Source organism: Nyctereutes procyonoides, unplaced genomic scaffold (assembly GCF_905146905.1).
Source record: "Nyctereutes procyonoides isolate TBG_1078 unplaced genomic scaffold, NYPRO_anot_genome, whole genome shotgun sequence".
Taxonomy (NCBI): Eukaryota; Metazoa; Chordata; class Mammalia; order Carnivora; family Canidae; genus Nyctereutes; species Nyctereutes procyonoides.
In genome coordinates, this window is record NW_026575122.1 from 18,056,970 (window position 1) to 18,070,918 (window position 13,949).

A 13,949-nucleotide genomic window follows, 5' to 3' on the forward strand; every position below is an offset into this window, starting at 1 on the left:
AATAGAAAATAGTAGAAAACTACATTATAGTTTCATTTACCATAGCCAAGACATGGAAGCAGCCTTAATGTACATAGATACATAGATAGCTGAGTGAATAAAGATGTGATTTGTATATACAATAGAATATTACTCAGCCAAAAAAATTAATTAATTGATTAATTTTTTTAAAAAAGAATATTATTCAGCCATAAAAAAAATGAAATCTTGCCATTTGCAACAACAGAGAGGGACTTAGAGGGCATTATGTTAAGTGAAGTAAGTCAGAGAAAGACAAACACCACATGATATTATTTATATGTGGAATCTAAAAAGAAATCAAACAAAAAACAAAACAAAATGACTCACAGATACAGAGAACCACTGATGGTTGCCTGAGGGTAAGGGGATAGGGAGGACGGATGAAATAGGTGAAAGGAATTGAGAGATGCAACCTTCCAATTATAAAATAAATAAGACACAGGGGTGTATAGCATAAGGAATATAGTCAGTAATATTGTAATAACTTTGGTGACAGATGGTAACTAGACTTATTGTGGCAATCATATCATAGTGTATATAAATATTGAATCACTATGTTGATATTAATACAATTATTCCTCAATAAAAATTTAAAGAGAAGTATATACAAAGATAGAAAGAAAAAAATAATGGAAAACCCTACTTCTAAAATAGGGCAACATTTATCTTATGGGCCATAGACCATGCTAGGTGATTCTTGTTTATCTCATTCAATACTCATATATACAATAAATAAAGATTATCTTCATTTTACAATGGGGTGCTAAAGCTCAGAGATGTTAAATAATTCATACAAAGTAGCACAGTTACTACAACAGCAAAGGCTTGATTCTATTCCAATGCTATTTGCACAAAGACATGCCCCGGCCCAGATATAATCCTACCACTGGTCTAAAGCACTTTCTAAGAAGCTGCTCACTGACTCCTGTACTCCCTACACTGCTTGTCTCAGTACCATGAACACTGGCAGACTGTGTTGAAGTTCCACGTCAAGCACACTGAAAAGTTGAAAAAAATAAAATGCAATCGTAACTGCTGGTCAGAGTACTCATGCAAAAAAGAAATATGGACAAGAAAGGGAGGCTAACAATGTAAAAAATTAGGGCTGTTATTAATGTGATAGTAGAAGCAATTTGCTCTTTTTTACTTTTTAAAGATCTTATTTATTTATTCATGAGAGATGGAGAGAGAGGCAGAGACATACGCAGAAGGAGAAGCAGGCTCCCTGAGGGAGCCTAATGTGGGACTCCATCCCAACACCCCAGGATCATGACCTGAGCCAAAGGTAGACACATTCAACCACTGAACAACCCAGGTACCTCTCTTTTTTATTTTAGTCATTGACTAAACAAGGAATAAAAGCAAAAGATTCTTACTTTTACATTAGAAAACGCTACTTGATTTTATTTATTTATTTATTTTTTTTTATTTTTGCCAATTTTTTACCTCAGATCATTAAGTACAAAGGCTCCCCAGTGACTTCCTGGACAAGCTTTCTCTCACTTCTCAAACTCTCTAATAATGTTCACCAGCTCTTTCAGCTACTGTCATGGCTTGGTTTTCTCTCTTAATTTTTTACTTAACAGACTATATTTTTAGAACTTTTTTTTTAATTTTATTTATTTATTCATAAGAGACAGAGAGAGGAAGGGGGAGGGGGGGGCAGAGACACAGGCAGAGAGAGAAGCAGGCTCCATGCAGGGAGCCTGACGTGGGACTCGATCCCGAATCTCCAGGATCAGGCTCTGGGCGGAAGGCGGCGCTAAACCACTGAGCCACCCCGGCTGCCCTATTTTTAGAACAATTTTAAGTTCCCGGTAAAATAGGGCAGAAGGCACAAAGATTCCCCTGCCCCCACACATGCATAACCTCCCCCTATTATCAACATCCCTTGCTATCATGGTTTTTGAAACTTCATTCTTCCTCTATCTAATTCATGTTTAGCTTGTTCTTCTCAAATCCTCTTTCTCTTTAAAATAAAGAAAAGATTGGGACTTCTGAGTGGCTCAGGGGTTGAGCGTCTGCCTTTGGCTCAGGGCATGCTCCCAGGGTCCGGGATTGAGTCCCATATCGGGCTCCCTGCGAGAAGCCTGTTTCTCCCTCTGCCTGTGTCTCTGCCTCTCTCTGCATATGTCTCTCATGAATAAATAAATAAATCTTTAAAAAAAAATTGAAAGATGTAAATGCGAAAAGCTAAATCATTAAGACTTTCAGAGGATCGTAATTTCTTACCCTTGGCGTACAGAACAAAACCACATGCCATAATGTAAAATGTGATGGACTACAAGCACAGTGACAATTCTCCATCCCTTCGTATAGGTGCCTCTCTTTTTCATGCGACTCTGTAGCTCCTCTAGTAATTGGTGGAGTCTCTCTTCCAACCCCTGAATCTAGGTCTTATGGCCACATGATGTAGTGAAAGTAACACTGTGTTAATTAAGAGCCTCCATCTCCTGAAACTTTGTACGCCTCTGTTCAACTCTCTTGGAACTCTCTGGCTTCCATGTGTACAAGCCCAAACTACCCCTTGGTTGGTCAAAGACTTGTGGCCCAGTCCCCCAACTCACGCCCCACTGGTCAGATAGCCACCGGCAGAAGCAGAGCTTTCCTGCCCTCTATGCAGAAGCTCACCCAGACAAGCCAAGTCCAGACTGAAATAAATAAATGGCTGCTTTCAAGCTGTTAGGTTTTAGGATGATTTGTTACAAAGCAATAGATAAATTAATAGAAAGATGAATAGAATTTGTGTTAAATTTAAAAAAATTTTAAGACATAGAAATGTGAGGATAAGCACACACCTGGGAGGTATAAATAACAGCTATAAATTAGTGAGGCATAAATTCCAATTAAAAATCAAACAAAACACTTGAATAGGCCCTTCACAAAAGGAACTAAAGGAAATCTAAATGGCCTAGAACCACATGAAAAAGATGCTCAAACTCATTAATGGTAATTAGTGAAAATGCAAAATCTTAACATACATCAATATGCTCACCAGACTGGCAAAAATTAGTCTGGCAAGCCCAGGTGTTAGTATAATTCCATACGAGGAGCAACAGAAATCCTCATACACTGTCGGGTAAGAGTAAAAATTGGTATACTTACTTATGTACTTTGGTATTTTCTAATAAATTTGGTGATATCCTACAACCTTCTAAGTAAATTCCCAAGATAAACTCTTACACATGTGCACTTGTAGAACATATACTGTATGTTCTACATATGTAGAAAACCCATAACAGAACAATCACAATAATAGCCAAACACTGGAAAAAAACAAATACCAATCAACGAGAGAACTGAAAATTACAATACATTCATACACTGTAGAGTGAAAATAACTATAAACTCACATGTCAACACAGATGAGTTTCACAAGTTGGACAGAAAGAAGCAAGTCACATACAAAAAATACACTGTATCGTTCTCCCATATAAAGTTCAAACCAAGCTACACTATATTTGGGGTTGCATATATAGGTCATGAAATTATAGAAAAGCAAGTGAATCATTACCTCCAAGGCCACACAATGCTTACCACTGGGGGCTGAGGAAAGTAAACAGAAGGTGGCAAAGGGATTAAAAGTATTTTAGTTTGTAAGCTAGTGGTAAGACTGTAAATATTTCCTTTATGGTTGTTTAAAATGTACATTTGTTGTATGCCGGGGTGGCTTAATCATTTAAGTGTCTGCCTTCAGCTCAGGCCATGATCACAGGGTTCTGTGATTGAATCCTGCATCAGGGTCCTTGCTCAGCGAGAAGTCGGCTTCTCCCTCTACCCCTCCCCTTCTGTCCCACTCCCATGCTCTCCCGTGTGTTCTCTCTCTCTCTCGATTAAATAAATAAAATCTTTAAAAATAGATAAACTTTTAAAAATAAAATGTAAATTCGTTGTGTATGCTTCTGTACTTTTTGCCATAATTTCACAATCAAAAAATAAAATTTTTTAAACCATAAAAGAGTAAAAACCTGGCTATTTAGACAATTCCAAAGCAACTTAGTTTCTATTGTAATCCAAGCAAACATATAATTATTCTTTAAGGTTTAGCCACACTGGTGTGCTCTTGGTCACAAATGCCAAACTCATTCCAATGTCACACCCTTAAACCTACTGCTCCCTCCACCTAAAACACTCCTTCCCCACCCACACCGGGCTGCTCCTTCTTAATCCTGATGGCTTAGTCCATACAGTCCTCCTCCCAACCATCCCCTCCAAAACAAGGTCCCCTGCAGCCCTAAGTCTCTCTCTACCCTTTGCCACTTTATCTTCATAGCACTATCTGAAACTACCTTATTTAGCCAAAACTTACTCAGAGTCATCTATTTTCCCCGCTCTACAATATCATGTCATGTCCCTGAGGCAACAACTGATAGTCTTGTACTTTATTATATCCCTAAAACAGGGACCACAATAAGATTTTTCTTTTGCATTTCATGCACCTATTTCAAGGTATTAATAGTGTGTGTGGACTTATCATTTTTAGTAACTTATATTATTCCATTTTGCTAATGTTTGCTTTTCGGTTCTCAACAGAGGCAGGTACATTGGTTCCATTTATGTGTACATATGTGCTTACATATGTATATTTACTTATATATATATCATACACATTTTATATATAATATTTACATAATATATAAACACTGACATAGATTATACTTTTCCCCTCGGGAGCTATTTCCTGCAGTATTTTATCCAAATCACCAGATCGAAGTATACTTTAAAGTCCATATTTTGGGACGCCTGGGTAGCTCAGTGGTTCAGCATCTGCCTTTGGCTCAGGGCATGATCCTGGGGTCCTGGGATCGAGTTTCGCATCGGGCTCCCCACAGACAGCCTGCTTCTCTCTCTACCTATGTCTCTGCCTCTCTCTGTGTCTCTCATGAATAATAAAAAAAAAATCTTGGAAAAAAAATAAATTTTAAAAATTTTTAAAAAAAGGAAAAAAAGTCCATATTTCATATGGCTGGGCAGGATGCTCTCTAGAAAGTTAAAATTTAATAGTTTCCTTATTTTTCTGTTAAAGATTTTATTTATTTATTCATGAAAGACACAGAGAGAGAGGCAGAGATATAGGCAGATGGAGAAGCAGGCTCCACAGAGGGAGCCCGACAAGGGACTTGATCCTGGGACTCCGGAATCATGACCTGAGCTAAACACAGATGCTTAACCACTGAGCCACCCAGGCACCCCAGTTTAAAATGTTTATAATGCAGATTAAATTTGGGTTTATTTGCACAGCTAATATATTTCTCCCTAAGTAAATAGCATGCTTTTCTCTCTTAAGTACCAAATATTATGGTCACATTAATACTTCACTTTAAAATAAATCATTCTTCCTTCCTATTGACTTTCTTCTGGTGTTAACTGGAGTTCATTATGCAAAATTTTTGTTGTTTAAAAATTTGGCCACACCAAACCCCATTCCTTTTAGGAATCACAAATTTGAGGCACCTGGGTAGCTCAGTTGGTTAAGTGTCTGCCTTTGGCTCAGGTCATGATCCCAGGTCCCTGGGATGGAGCCCCACATCGGGCTCCCTGGAGTCTGCTTCTCCCTCTCCCTCTGTCTACTGTTCCACCTGCTTGTGCTCTTCCTTTCTCTCTCTGTCAAATAAATAAAATCTGTAAAAAAAAAAAAAAATCACAAATTTATCATGTTTCCATCATTTAGTATATTTCAATTTTTTTTCTCCCATGTAGTTTATACTTTCATAGCTATCTTCTGCCTTTTCAAACATAACATAAAACCCATAAGACAGTTCACCACATTTCATACAGTCCATCAATCAAGCACAAAGATGCTCTGTGGAAAGGATAATGTTTCTGTTTCCAATATTACTACATATGAACCTCAAGCAGTCTTTAGTTCTCAAGTTACAAAAGCTGGCAACATTCCTCTACTGGAGGGAAGAGTGCCCGCTGGATGGGAATACCTTTATTGAGCACCTACTCTATGCTGACTGACAAAGACTACTTCATTTACTCCTTATAATTAGCCTGGAGAGTAAGCATTGATGTCACCTTATTTTACAAATGGGTTAAGTTCAGAGATAGATTAGTGATTTGATCAAAGTCACAGACCTCTTCAGAGTACTGGTAATAAGTCCTAGAGGCACATATCAACTCTGTGGTCTTTTAAGCTTCTGTCAATGTCCTTTCCACTATAGCATTCCAACTTTCAGAAGACAACATTCTTCCCTTGCCAGGATCTCACCCAGTTATCCGAATGGCTCTAATGAAGATTTTTTTTTCAAAGATTTTATTTATTTATTCATGTGAGAGACAGAGAGAGGCAGAGACACAGAGAGAGAAGCAGGCTCCATGCAAGGAGCCCGACGTGAGACTTAATCCCAAGACTCCAGGATCATGCCCTGGGCCGAAGGCAGGCGTCAAACCGCTGAGCCACCCAGGGATTCCCTCTAATGAAGATTTCTAACTAAACAGAAAATTCACATATATGTGGCTCCATGCCCCCACCTTCTCCTGCCAACTAATTCCTGACCACCGTGAATGAAGTACCTTCAAGGTACACAAAGAAAGCACAACTAACCTAAAAGTATTAATGTGATTTGCATCCTTTCAAATGAACTTGCCACTTTCAGAGTCACCCAGACTAGAATTTGCAGGTCTTCAATCCACAGACAAATGGGAGAAAGCACAGGAAACATAACCCTTCCCAGGGTTAAGAGCAGTGTGAGAGATGAGTTCTATTTGAGACCTGGTGAGTTCAAGATGTAGGGCAGCATGTGGAGAGATGTAACCACAGTTTAAATCCAGGTTCAGAGAGCCTCCAGACACGGGCCCAAATTGCCAAACTCACGCTTGCTGATTTCACAGATGAGGAAATTATTGTTTGCAGAATATCCACCTATTAAGAGTTTTCAGTTCCGACTATGAACTCTGAGTCACATATGGGCACTCGGAAGGAAGTGAATGGGAAGCCTCTCTGCTAGGGTGGCTGTAGTCTGACTGTGCCTCAAGGCAGCCCTCTGCATGGAGTGGAGTGGCTCAAGTTTCAAGCCTGGCTCTGGTAACAAGGTTCAACTACTGTCTGCAGCAACTCCTCGCACCATCAATCAAAGCGCGAATGGGGCTGCTTGAGGAAATGTGGCATGTTCTATAATTCTGGGCTTGAGAAGAAAAATGAAATCACAAATAAATGTGTCTTTCTTACTCGTTAAATTTGAAATACAAGACTCTGCACAAACCATATGGACTTCTAAAACCTTTTTTCAAATAGGCAAATTGCACCTAGGTGTTCACATTCCTTTGCATGTAGAGACCCAAGTAACTAGTTCATCAAGTATGCAAAAGTTCTGCCAAGGGAAGCTCTGCCACCCATTCTGCACATTAAAACATGTAGCAAAATTCTTCAGTGTTTTATTTAGAGGGGAACAGGGTACAGATTCTAAGAACTTAATATCTTTCATGCCAGATTCATGCCAAGGAAATAATGCTGAAGTTAATCCAACTTAACTTGGAAATGAAACAAAATTCCTCTCGGCCTATAAACTGGCTTCAGATTTTCCTTCATGTTTTCCAGATTCGCAAAACTGGCAGCAGCACTATATACAAGAACAGCAGTATGGCCTCTCTCTACGAGTTAAATAAGAAAGTAAATAACTCACTTTATAGATTGTTTAAACAATGCAAACATCTTATGAGCCCAAAATGCATTACTGGACTAATTGAGGCCTGAAAGCCAAATCACAGGCAGTTCTAGGAACAGCTCTAGGGCCAGCCCCATCTCTGGAACTGTTGCATTAAAGGCATTCCTGGCCCTAGCTCTCCAATTCCACCCCAACTGATGTGTCTGTTATAGTAAGGTCATCTTCATCATAGAAGAAAGCAGCTTCTAAAGGCCCTAGAGTATTCTAGCCCTGAACTGACAAATCAACGGGGTAGAAGAAAATAAGACGAGTCCACAAAGATGCAATGCCTCGGAACAAATGCATAAACCTAGAGTACAAGTCCCAAGATGTAATAGGGCACGTAACAGACAACCAGATTCTGTTAACCAAAATAATTAGGAACAACGTTTAAGAAGGGAGTGATCTGAACACTACAGAGAATCCCATAGGCAGGTCCACACTGGAAACCATTACCTTACTTTTGCTATGCCTTATTCCAAACTTCAACTGTTCCGCACACATTCACTCAATGCAAAGAGTCTACGCAGGCTAGGTTCTGTGTACAGAGAGAATACCTGTCACTACAGGCTATAAAATGAGCAGGACATGCTGGCAATCACCTAGCCTACCAGCTTTCAAACTGTCTTTGGCCACAGATTGAGCTATTCAAAGAAAATCTTATTTACAGAGAGAAAAGAAAAATTAGCCGACACTTCACGTATTAGTTTTCTACTGCTGCTGTAACGAATCACCACAAATTTAGTGGCTTACAGCAACACAGATTTATTCTTCTAATCCTGTAGGTCAGAAGGTCAAAACTGGTGTTACTGGAATGCATTCCTTCTGGAGGCTCTAGGGGAAAATCCATTTCTTTGCCTTCTCCAGGTTCTGGAGGATGTCCAAATTCCTTGGCTCAGAGCCCTCAGCCCCCTGTCACATCACCTCCACCTCTGTCATACATCTCTGACTCTTTTAATGACTACTGTGATTACAATGGGCTCACAATCCCAACCCAAAATAATCCCCCCACCTCTAGCCCTTTAACTTAATCCCATCTGCAAAGCCACTTTTGCCAAGTTAAATAACATAGTCGCAGATTCCAGGAATAGAAAGGGCCATTACTCTACCTACCATACCTTATAATATCAGGTACTTTCCTAACCACTTTACATTTATTGATTCCTTTAAGTATCCCAACCACTCTGAGAGGCAGGTACTATTATCATGCCCACTTTGCAGATGAGAAAACTGAATCACAGAGAGGTTAAGCAACTTGCCCAAGATTATACAACTGGTAAGTAGTTGAACCAAGAGATAATCAAAGCTGCTCAGGTAAAGGTAGGATGAAGATCCCTTTCAGCTGGTCCCCCTCTCCCACAGCGTGCTCCCCAGTGAGAGTGCACCCTGCAGAAAACCCAATGTGAAAATCACTGACAGAGTCTCTCACCTTCACTATACTGTCAGGAAATGAAAGCACAACTCGAAACAACTAGCTCAATGTCACACACCTAGTTCAAGGAGAACACTAACTAGAATCCAAGTTTTAGTACAGAATCTAGTTTTAGCATAACCTATAGGCACACCCGTTAGGGAGGAATATATGGTCCAGCAGTTGGACAGTATGCCTACTGAGAAAGGCTGCAAAGCAGAGTGCATGCATGCATACATGGGGAAGGGGATCAAGGTGAAATGCTTAAGTATGAAAAAGAATATTAAGGCCAACACACTCCCAAGCTCCACCTTCTCTAATTACAATTCATAGAAAATAAGAACGGCTGATGGGCTGACAAACATCATAATGACAGGGCTGCATGCTACTGTTTGGATAGCTTAACATTTCCAGGTAAGTACATAAACCTGAGCATCAGAAACCAATGGCCCCATGGACTTATTTATTTGGCCACCCCTTTCGTTACAATTTTAATTCGAATCTCTCAAATCCTCCAGTTATCATTGGTCCCACGACTGCCTACATTTGCCTCACATACATAAAAAAATATCTTCCTGGCCCTTGGAGCCACTGGGATTTCAAGTCCTGGCCTAAATTAAAGAACATCAGCAGGGAACATAATTTTAGAGACAATCTAGACTAACGATCCTATTTTACAGATGAGGAACTAAAGACACAATATGCTAGAGGCTGTGTGGTTTATGAAAAGGAGACAAGCAGGCCTGGCTTGAAATATTAGCTCTGCCGTACCCCCGATGTGGCTCTGGGCAAGACACGTAGTATGTATCAGACTTCCTGTCTATAAACTGCAAATACCCAGAATGTCACATCTAACTAACACGTGACCTCTCACTTTCCCTTCTAGAGCAATACGCTTGAGCCAGAGCCTTCTCTTCCTACACTGGCAGGTGTTGTAGCACGTGACCCAACCCAAACTTTTTCAGGGCTAAATTAATAGGGACAGAGAGGTGACCCAAGAGCAACCCCCATAGGTCAGCCAGAGACACAGACACATGGAATGTGTATATACAGAAAGAAAGAAATGAAGTAAAAGCCACAAAGTGTTAAACAATTGGTCGGTCTACGAAAGACGAAAGGACACGTAGGATGCTCATTAGTCTATGCTTGCAACTTTTGTAATACATATTCATAAAACAATTAGCAGAAAAAAATACAATGATCATAATGTATTAAAATGAAAGAAACAAGTACACCCACACACATCCCTGAATCAATGAACCATTTTGTTCTCCTTTGTCCCATCTGCCCTCATCTTATTCCTATACTTGCAGGAACCCAAGCAGCCAGAATTCCAGTGTTCCTTTCTCAGCATCTCATTCCTTATTCTACGCATCCACATTCTACTTGTGTTATTTATCCAAATATTTGCCAGGCAGTATTCTAGACACAGAGGTTACTGCAACAAATAAATCACACCAACCCAGGTGAGAGTGGGTACAGGCCAAGGTGAGATGGGGGAGTAGAAAGGGAGTAGAGAAGACAGATAATAAAACATAAATTACTGGGAGCAGGTAAGTGCCATGGAGAAAACTGAAGAATGGTTAAGGAAATGGGAATGCTTGGGCAGGGAGGCTGGGCAGATCTCAGTGGATGGTATAGAAAAGATGATACCAAAGCAAAGACTTGAATGATGCAAGGAGCAAGCCACACAGATCACTTTCCACACAGAGATCTGCTGTAGCACAGCAAAAGGCTGGTGTGGCTGAAGCCTATGGAGGGAGGGACAAAGAATGCAACAGGCAAGAAAGGGAAAGACAATGGAAGCCAGTTCAGAAAGGACTTGAACTTCTATTATAAGATGGGGAGCTTCTGGAAGGTTCTGAGTTAGGGAGGAGGGTTAGGATCGAACAATTAGCAGCATCACTCTGGTTGCAGTGCTGAGAACAAGAGGCGCACAGCAGGAAAACAAGTTAGGAGGCTACTACCCTGATCCAGGCCAGAGAGGACAGTACCTCTTTAAAGAATTTCTGGAAACTGCCAACAACTGGTAAGATTCTGGAATCTCAACCTAATGAGTTGAGGGGTTTACAAGCAAAAACTTCTCCAAGGATAGCAATCATCTTTGAAACCTCTTGGCTTCAAAGCCAAGATAGCCTGCTTTCTAAATGCTTAAAATTAGTAAAATGTTCTTGTTCCCCTGTATAATGGGTTCAATTGTGCCCCTTGCACCCATTCCCGTATTAGAGTCCTAACCCTCAGCATCTCCAAATGTGACCTTATTTGGGGAGAGGTTCTTAGGTATAATCAAGTTGAAGTGGGATCATTGGGGTAGGCTCTCATCCAATATGACTAGTGTCCTTATAAAAAGGGGAAATGTGGTCACAGAAACACACATAGAGGGAAGACAAGGTGGAGAGACAAAGGAAGATGGCCATCTATAAGCTAAAGAGAGTGGCCTGGATCAGAAGCTTCCCTCACAGGCCTCAGAAAGAACCAGCTCTGCTGACACCTCAGCTGGGGCCTTCCAGACTTCAGGGCAGTGAGACAAGAAATTTTGGTTATGTCAGCCACCCAGTCTGGGGTACTTTGCTATGGCAGCCCTAGCAAACTAATACATCAAGATTATTTTTTTTCTCTTTTTAGAAAAATAAGGTAACCTGGAGGTTAAAAGTAATATAGATATAAGAACATCACTGGCAAGTATTGTGTTATAGACCAGGGACTTAAGCTCTGTGACAGACAATATTACTCAAACATTCTGGTACTGAATATAGTAACTCAGCAAACAAAGTGACTTCCAAAATGTCCTAAGAAAGGGGAGACAAAAAGAAAAACAAAACCACATATGGGGATAATGTCAAGACACGCTACTGTGTTAACCACAGTATATGCTTAAGGCCCAAAGTAAATACTAGCAGGGACCGACGTGTTGGGTGTTGATCTGGTTAATGGGCGTGAGCTTTCCCGCCCTTCTGCCATTGGAGCATCACCATGTCACAGCACGAAAGAGAAACTCAGTTGCCAACCAAAGCCCAGTGTTACTACGTAACTCTCATTTCTCTCAAATGCTTTAGCCAGTTATTTGCTTTAAAATAATATTTACGTAAAATAAGACTCAATGTAAGGGGGGACAGCTAAAATCTCTTCCATTGTGTCCCAGGATAAACCAGGATCACAAAATCTAAGAGGAATGCCACAAGAAATGCCCCATGACTTGCAGCAGTCACTCGGCACAGCCCAAGATGTCATACAAACTTCGAGAAGATGTGATGGTTGCCCTAGGGAGTCCATGACCTCCATCAGGGAGAGACTGCCATGACATCACATACCACACTCACACTGAGGAGTCCAGGTCACACACCCTACAAGAGTTCAATGGAAAACACACTTGAAAAAATGTGAAAGTCATCAGGAAAACACATCATGGAATGGGTGGCTTGAACAGGGTCCAAGAAAGTGGGTTAAATTTATATCGCTGTAAAAAAATATATATATATATCGCTGTGAACCACAGAGGAGACGTTTGAGTAGGAAAAAAATGAGGGGACTCCTTCAGAAGGGGACGAGAAAGGGGATCTAGACTGCACAACCTATGTATGTTAGGGCCTTCTGAATACAAGAAATACACTCAATGAGAATACAATAGAAAAGAACCTAGGGAAAAAAGTAAACAACACATCCCCTGCCGTGGGATCTCCTCTCGGGCCTGCTGCCATCAACACCATGTGGCTTCTGAGTGTTTACCTGTTCTCTCTCTCACTTTCAGCGGCTCTGTTTTCTTTTATTTCATATCAATTCTTGCTGTCGGAACTGCTGCGTCCTTAGGTTTGCTGCTGCCGTGTCCCTGACCTTCACTCCCTTTGCGTTAGCAGATGGCATTCTTTGAACTAGAACTCTTAACTGCTTTTCCCTTATTTCCCAAATTAAAATTCTCAAGAGAATCAAACAGGTCTGGCTCATTTTTCCCCCACAGAAGGCCATGATAGAAGTAGCTATCTAGTGTCCCACACCAACCAAGTCAGCAGCTTAGGGACAAGGAGGGAGGTCACACAGTCCTCAGAGACCTCTGTCCTCACCAGCGGCTGTGAGCAAAGCTATTTTTTCCCTATAGGAGCTGTGAAGTAGTTAGCAAATGCCAAGAGTGACAACGTGGATACAAAGCCAAAGAGGACAAAATACATCCTTTAAAGGCCAAACTTACTTCTGAAGACTTTACTATGTTAACCATAAAATTCCACAAAATGCCCCTACAGGCAGAAACCAGTCCATCTGAAAAACTGCAGTAGCAGGGTGGGAGCCTGAGATAGGCCATTTTAACATAAGGAATTATGTTCGATATAAAGCAGTTTTAACACTCCTAATGGACTAGAAAATGGGTTCAAATCCAGTGCTTCCAAACAGCTTAAATGTGTGCAACAACCTTCTAACAGTTATGTAGCACCTCCTATGTATGTGCTGGTCGCTCCAGGGAAGTACTTTGCATACATTAGAGTTCATTTCATCCTCACTACGCCCAGTTAGGTAAGCTTTTTTTGCACGGTATTTTAGAGACAAGCACCAGCAGACACAAAGGGGTCACGCTGAGTTAGATGGTGGAGCAAGAATTTGAACACTGGAGACAGCTTTCCATCTAACCAGTCACAATATGCTGCCTCCCCATAGGGAAAACTACAAGATCCTTTCCTTACAATGCCCTTATGAGACATATGTAAATCATCCAAATGTCTTGATTTTGCGGGAGTGTTGGAGGAGGGATCAAGAATTTTTTTTAAAACGTTTTGTGGTCATCTGCAAGCACTGTGTGAAGGCCGAGCTGGCCTTTGCGCCTGCAGTCAGGAGTCTAGACTGCAGGAGTTCCCAGGGGACCTGCAGGATTACAGGCAGGT

At 40.8% G+C, this 13,949-nt stretch overlaps 1 protein-coding gene across 1 annotated transcript in view; it reads right to left on the minus strand.

Moving 5' to 3' along the window:
• ARHGAP10 (Rho GTPase activating protein 10) overlaps positions 1-13,949 on the minus strand; it is a 310,929-nt gene that overhangs the window by 227,059 nt on the left and 69,921 nt on the right. The gene's annotated exons all lie outside the window — the stretch shown is intronic.